Consider the following 7,746-nt stretch of genomic DNA (forward strand, 5'->3'; position numbering starts at 1 on the left):
CTGGCCCGCGCCAACCCCGGGCAGGGCTTCGCTCGCGCCGCCCCTCGGGGCGTACCATTTCCCGGCCGAGGGCGGCGAGCAGCTGCGTCCTCGCCAGCGCCTCCCCATAATTCACGACCAAAGAAGGTGGGAGAAAGAATACACCCGTCCCCGGGAAAAACGGAGGTTTATTGGTCTGGGAGAGAGCCGTTAAGAGCGTCCCCCCTCTGTATTTGATGTGGTAGAATCCCAGCCTGACCATTTCTGACATGTGTGAGGGGGGAACTCTGCCCCGACAATAACTCGCTCTGTCTCCCCCACATTTCACCGAGTTCTGATTATTCCTAGGCACACGAGACTGGAGTTAACTGGAATCTCTTCAGACCTGAAGAGGCGCTCAGGGGCGAATTTAAAGTTGTAGTAATCCAGGCTCCTCGCCGCTTGCAAAGGTACAGTCCGCGCCGCCTTTTCGCTCAGCTGCTCGCCCCCCCCCCGTCCCTGACGAGGCGATATTTTTTTTACTTTTCGAGGGGGGAGACGGATAGATCAGCGATTTGGTTTATCTCGTTCCAGCAGCCTGTTAGTCAACGGAGAAAGAAAATCCCCGTCAACGCGCCTCTCTAGAGTCCTTGGATATGAGACTGTGGCTTTTCTGGGCCCGCAGCTGATCCAGCTGAATCTCGGCTCACTCCTCCTTCCCTAAATAATAAGCTCGCCCAAGCCGCTTTAGCACTGCAGAATGGTGGGCCGGTACCATTTTAGTAGCAGCACTAAGAGTGTTTGGAATACAATAAATCCAGTTAAAGCAAATAAAAGCTTGATTTCGATGGCGGGCGAGAAGAAAGCCTTCATTTCTGCCCCCCCTCCAGCGATTCAAATGGTTTGCTCTGCCTTCAAGCCACGAGCCGTTGGGCACGAACCACAGAGCACGTGCTGGGGAGATTGTTGGAAAAAGGACTCCGCGAACAAATAATTTATAACGCGCACAAATCATGTTTAAATACCAAATCCTCCCTAAAATCTTGTCAGTGAACGGGGGAGGGGAGGAAGAACGAGACGCTCTAAGATATTACCCCCCTCCCTTTTGGTTGACAATGGTATAGCTTTGACAGTCCTGGGGCCGTTGGCTACTACTACCTCTCAAAATAGGGGGAGGCTCAGACTGCGGCCTTGGCCTCTTCAGCAATAGGTACCTGATAGGTGGCGATGATACCTGGCTCAGGTAAACTTGTCCTTGCCCGCTATTTCTTATTCCAGCTCCAAGCTGGAGCCAAGTGGCGGTGGGCTTTGCTTTTGTTTTATCGAATTAGAATTTTACAACATGAAAGTCTGAGATGTTTTTCATCCACGTTTTGGAGGTGATACGGTTTATAATAGCTTTTAGAGAGAAATGCTACTTTTTCTATATAAAAAAGAAGAAAAAGCTAGAGCAGGATCTGACAAGAGAAGGGAGAAATGCAAACAAAACGATGTGATTTTTTTAAAAAAGGAAAGCAACACAAAAGCAGACTAAAGAACAATAGGACGCAGGCAAATGAGGATAATATCCTGGTCCCTTGGAAGTGTTCTGCCCAAAGGGGACCCTTTAAAAGGCAAGAGGCAAATGATGGCTTCTACTTATTTATTTAAAAATATTTATATACCACCATATTAAAAATCATAATGCTTTACAACAATATCAATATGTACTAAAACACTACACTAAACTTTAAAATCAGAGAACACCGGTTATTACAGAAAGATGATTTTTGAACTGCTTGCATAAGCTTGGTGGCACAGACAGGTTTTCAGCAGACATTCACAGGTATAAACAGGAGGCACCTGCCCAATCTCTGCTGGCCGAGCGATGGGCGTTCCCACAGGACTGGGATGAGGGCACTAAGGCTCAGTTTCTTGTCGCCAACTTGAGGGAAGACCAATAACTTTTCTGAAGATGATCTCAGGGATTGAGCTGGGACATAAGGGTTCAGGTGCTCCCGAAGGGCTTTGTAAATTAAGAACAAGGTCTTTGCAGCTGGCTGTATAGGCGATAGACAGCCAGTGCAGATGTTTTAGCAACAGTTTAGCTATGTGTTCCCATCAGCAGTCTAGCCACCACATTCTACGTCAACTAGAGCTTCTAGACTAGCTTCAAGGAGAATGAATTGCAGTAATCCGGTCTCAGTGCATGGACTGTATTCCTGTCCAGGAACAGTGTAGCAGGTGAACCAGACAGACTCTGCCACAGAGGACACTTAGGCATCTAGTGACAGAGATGTATTTGGGAGTACCCAGAAGCTGCAGACCTCCTTCCAAGGACTTGGATGATGGACTCAAGGGCATCCTGATCAAATTTGCAGATGACACCAAACTGGGAGGGGTGGGTAACACCCCAGAGGACAGGATTACACTTCAAAACGACCTTGACAGATTAGAGAACTGGATCACACTTCAAAACGACCTTGACAGATTAGAGAACTGGGCCAAAACAAACGATGAATTTTAACAGGGAGAAATGTAAAGTATTGCACTTGGGCAAAAAAAATGAGAGGCACAAATACAAGATGGGTGACACCTGGCTTGAGAGCAGTACATGTGAAAAGGATCTAGGAGTCTTGGTTGACCACAAACTTGACATGAGCCAACAGTGTGACACGGCAGCTAAAAAAGCCAATGCAATTCTGGGCTGCATCAATAGGAGTATAGCATCTAGATCAAGGGAAGTAATAGTGCCACTGTATTCTGCTCTGGTCAGACCTCACCTGGAGTACTGTGTCCAGTTCTGGGCACCACAGTTCAAGAAGGACACTGACAAACTGGAACGTGTCCAGAGGAGGGCAACCAAAATGGTCAAAGGCCTGGAAACGATGCCTTATGAGGAACGGCTAAGGGAGCTGGGCATGTTTAGCCTGGAGAAGAGGAGGCTAAGGGGTGATATGATAGCCATGTTCAAATATATAAAAGGATGTCACATAGAGGAGGGAGAAAGGTTGTTTTCTGCTGCTCCAGAGAAGCGGACACGGAGCAATGGATCCAAACTACAAGAAAGAAGATTCCACCTAAACATTAGGAAGAACTTCCTGACAGTAAGAGCTGTTCGACAGTGGAATTTGCTGCCAAGGAGTGTGGTGGAGTCTTCTTCTTTGGAGGTCTTTAAGCAGAGGCTTGACAACCATATGTCAGGAGTGCTCTGATGGTGTTTCCTGCTTGGCAGGGGGTTGGACTCGATGGCCCTTGTGGTCTCTTCCAACTCTATGATTCTATAAGGGAGTGCCACCCTGTTGAAAAGAGGCAATGCTGTGGGATGGGTCTTAATAGGTAGGAGAGGATATCTTAAATGCAGTTTATCTCTCCAGGCGCCCACATGCACGGGTTCTTTTGCTTCCCAATCAAGAAGGAGGTCGTACATGCTGGATATAATTTTTCCTTTTGCTAGTATTAACTTCTCTTCCAATTTTGATATTTCTTTGGAGAATCCTTTTTGTCTATCCTTACCCAATCGTTCAGTAATTTGAAAATATTGGAGCCAATCATTTAAGTGCATTCAGATGTCTTCAATTTTTTTCAATTTTAATTTATCATCTTCCCCTTTTGTATGTTGCCCAAACATTTTTCTTTTTTCTTCACAGTCATGCCTTCTACCAGTGAGGTCCACCAGGGAGTTTTTGGTTCTAACAAGTCTATATTTAAGCCATATTTTGTACAAAAATTTGGAATTATATGGTCTAAGAATCCCCTGTGCACCTTTACCTCATCATATACCAGATAGGCATGCCAACCAAAACACGTACATACACCTTCTAGATCCAACAGATCTTTATCTTTTAAGATCATCCATTCTCTGATCCAAGTTACAGCTGCCGCTGCATGATACAACTCCAAATCAGGCAAAGCCAAGCCCCCCCTTCATTTCTGTCTATAATAATTTTATGCTTTATTCTGGGCTTTTTCCCTTTCCATATGAATTTTGCTATGTCTTTCCTCCAATTTTTAAAACAATCCATACCTCCCAGAATAGGTATCATTTGGAATAGAAAAATCATTCTAGGTAAGATGTTCATTTTTACTACCAATATTTTGCCCCAGAAGGAGAGATGAAGCTTGCTCCAGATTTCTAAATTTATTTTCACGTCATTCCACATTTTGACATAATTGTCCTGAAACAGATTAATGTGTTTTGATGTTAATCAGATGCCTAGGTATTTCACTTTTTTCTTTATTTCCAATCCCCTAGTTTCCTGTAATTCGTTTTGTTCATCTATTCCCATGTTCTTGACTAACAAGTTTGTTTCCTTATAATTGATTTTAAAGCCAGCTAATTGTCCAAATTCGTTAATAGATTCTATTGCTTTTGGGATACAATCCTTAGGGTTTTCTGTTATTAGTAAATCACCTGCAAGAAGAAGAAAGAAAGTTTGGATTTGATATCCCGCTTTATCACTACCTGAAGGAGTCTCAAAGCAGCTGACATTCTCCTTTCCCTTCCTCCCCCACAACAAACACTCTGTGAGGTGAGTGGGGCTGAGAGACTTCAGAGAAGTGTGACTGGCCCAAGGTTACCCAGCAGCTGCAGGTGGAAGAGCGGAGACATGAACTGCAAAAGCTCTTACTTTATAATTTCCCCCACTACAATCCCTTTTATTATTTCCTCTTTTCTGATCTTATTCATTAAAATTTCCAATGCCAAAATAAATAATAATGGGGACAGAGGGCATCCCTATCTTGTTCCTTTTGAAATTTCAATATTTCCTGAGATCATACCATTTATTATCAGTCTAGCCCTTTGTTTATGATATATTGCTTCAATACATTTTTCAATTTTTTCTCCCATACCCATTAAATTAATCTGTTTCTTTAGGAAATACCAGGATGCATTATCAAAAGCTTTTTCTGCGTCTACGAACATCAGAGCCGCTATTTAACAATTCTAAATTCAAGATATTCTAATATGTTAATAATGTTCCTGATGTTATTCTGTATTTGTTTTCCTGGTAAGTAGCTGGCCTGATTTTCATGAATTATATCTTTCAATATATGTTTGAGTCTTTCTGCCAATATGTCAGCAAATAACTTATAGTCACAATTTAATAGAGATATTGAATTATACCCACTTTTCTCTTTTCCATCTCATTGCAGTGAGGCTATAGAAGTCCTGAAGACAGTAATGGACTGGATGCGGGTAAACAAACTGAATATTAATTCAGACAAGACAAATGTTAGTAGAGCTAACCTTGGAACAGAGGTTCAACCAGTATTGGGTGGGAATAACACTTCCCTTGCAAATGCAGATTTGTAGCATGGGGATTTCGCTGAACTTGGATATTTAGGTATCTACTGTGGCCAACTATTGTATTTATTGTTGGAAAATTCTTTTTAAAAATTGTGCTTATTATTTCAACGTACCTTGTTAGCTGCCATGGGCTCATTGAGGAAAGGTGGGGTATAAATGTTTTAAATACAGTACATAAATAAATAAATAGCAGAATCCTTACTGTTCTTTATTTTTCTGCTAGGGAATGAAACCTTTAGAATTTTAACCCATAAGCTGAATGGGGATGTTCTTATTTTGACCTGTCAAAATATGTCTGCCTTCTCAGTAAGCCCTTGTGAAATTGTCCTAATACACTCAGGATCTTTGCAACAACAAGCAAATTAAATGAGAGGCGAACAGGGAACAGATGGAGAAAGTATTTTGTTTTATATTTGATGTGGGGTTTTTTACTTCCTAGTAGCAAGCTTGCTGTTACGACTCCTCTGCCAAGATTGTAAGCTGTAAATAGTTCAGTGATAGTGAATTATAAAAAGGCTTCTGGTGGCATCATGAGTCCGCTCTGTGACTAACACACACGTTCATAAAGTCCTGTGGGTTCTCACTTTGGAGGTCAGGCCAGAGGGCATAGTGAATAATCTCTCTCTTTCTCTCGCTTTTTATAGCCAAACACAAGGGAAATGGCTTAGTATTAGATTCTGACAGGCCCTGGGACTGTATTTTCATCCAGCCATCCAGCCTCAAACTACACAGCAATTGTATCAAGGGACAAAGGCTCTTGCAAAGCCACGCATGCAATGAGTCACCCAAAATCACTCTAGACTTCACCCAAGAAAAAATTAATCAAGGCAAACACTCAGTTACACATCACAAACCAAATTTAAATGGTCCTGTTATTTTCTATAGACTGTGCACTGAAGAAATTATACCAGATTACATATTTCAAAGGAAACCATTAGCTTGATGTTATCTGAATGACATCAGAGTCCCGGGGAGGGCAGTCTCCATTCATGCAGTATTGAGTTCTGAGCAAGGTTGCCAGTTCTTACTTGCCACAGGTCGTAGGTGAGTGGCGATTTATAAGCCAAAACTAGTAAATAAGTTCCCTGTTCCAACAGTCTCAAGTCTTTGCGCATGCTATGGGTGGGGGTGAGGTTTAGGGGCAAGGGAGCCAGGCTGACCATGAACTTCTATCTGAATGTGATAAATAATAATAATGTAGGTTTAATTAAATACTTTTATACAAACAAACATCTCTGCTTTTCTCCATCTCTTTCTGTATCAGAGTCAGGCTGGGGTCATGCTTATGTAAAAGGGCCACTTACTAAAGCAGGGGGCAAGCCAGAAGAGTAGAAGGTACTATTATTCTTAATCCTTTGTTACCCAAAGGTCTCCAGATGACTTACAACATATTTAAAACACACTCACACCCATATACAGTGGTACCTCGGGTTACATGCGCTTCAGGTTACATATGCTTCAGGTTACAGACTCCACTAACCCAGAAATAGTACCCCAGGTTAAGAACTTTGCTTCAGGATAAGAACAGAAATTGTGCTCTGGCAGTGCAGCAGCAGGAGGCCCCATTAGCTAAAGTGGTGCTTCAGGTTAAGAACAGCTCCAGGTTAAGAACGGACCTCCGGAACGAATTAAGTACTTAACCTGAGGTACCACTGTATATATGTACATATGGTACTTGCATCATATATAAATAGGTTGTAAGTACCATAATAACAGAATTAAACAAACCCCAAAATGGCCACAGGAAGCATTGGTAACACACTGATAACAGGTAAGTACTCTGTTGACCATGTTGTTGGCATTTGTCTGTCTAGAGAGACAATAGAAGAGTGTGTCATCAGAGATAAATTCAAACTATTGGATAGTTACAGCACCTGCTGTGACTGCAGAGACCGATACGGGAGCGACATGTTTTGTTGCAGCTGGGGCAGATGAAGGTGCCTGGTTTCGCTGTTACAGATGCACCATGGCATTTCATCTCTCAGCTCTCACCCCCAGTGGTCATTTTTCCTCTGGTCACTGCTGTGGATGCACAACCTGACTGTTTCCAGACACTCTGGTCATCTGCAAAGAATTCCCATATGGCAGGTTTAATGTTTCCAGCCTTCATGTCACATTTGCAGACATCTTTATAACACAGAGTTGGTCTGCCAGTAGGCCTGGTGCCTGAAGCCAGCGCCCCAAAAAGCACATCCTTTGGGATCCTGCCATCTTACATTCTGTGGACATTACCCAGCATAGACGACTTCCCTTGGTCAATCTGGCTCACAGCCTTCAGGAGTTCCTGCAATAAGGTCCAAAAATATGATGGTGGCTGGAATGCGGGCCACTGAGCTTCATTGTACCTGTTATAATTATTTTAACCTGTTTGTTTGTTTAATTGAGTCCCTCTTCATGCCATTCATGCTTTTGTAACCTTTTGGCTAAACTACTACAACACAGTCTTTGTGTGGCCGTCACTAGCAATGATTCAATAGAGTGAGACAGCCCATCTTCTG

The 7,746-nt window shown here is 42.8% G+C and overlaps 1 long non-coding RNA gene across 4 annotated transcripts; it reads left to right on the top strand.

The window, feature by feature from the left end:
- Positions 1 to 29: 29 nt before the first annotated feature.
- LOC128405136 (uncharacterized) lies at positions 30 to 5,449 on the top strand. 4 transcript variants are annotated; one of them, XR_008328235.1, is made up of 3 exons: positions 30 to 126; positions 328 to 428; positions 3,588 to 5,449. It is a non-coding gene; the product is annotated as an uncharacterized LOC128405136 (long non-coding RNA). The 4 variants fall into 4 exon arrangements; XR_008328233.1 differs by lacking the exon at positions 30 to 126 and having other exon boundaries at positions 134 to 428; positions 3,588 to 4,949; positions 5,095 to 5,449; XR_008328234.1 differs by lacking the exon at positions 30 to 126 and having other exon boundaries at positions 134 to 428.
- The last annotated feature ends 2,297 nt before the right edge of the window (positions 5,450 to 7,746 follow it).

Source organism: Podarcis raffonei, chromosome 17 (genome assembly GCF_027172205.1).
Source record: "Podarcis raffonei isolate rPodRaf1 chromosome 17, rPodRaf1.pri, whole genome shotgun sequence".
Lineage (NCBI taxonomy): Eukaryota > Metazoa > Chordata > Lepidosauria > Squamata > Lacertidae > Podarcis > Podarcis raffonei.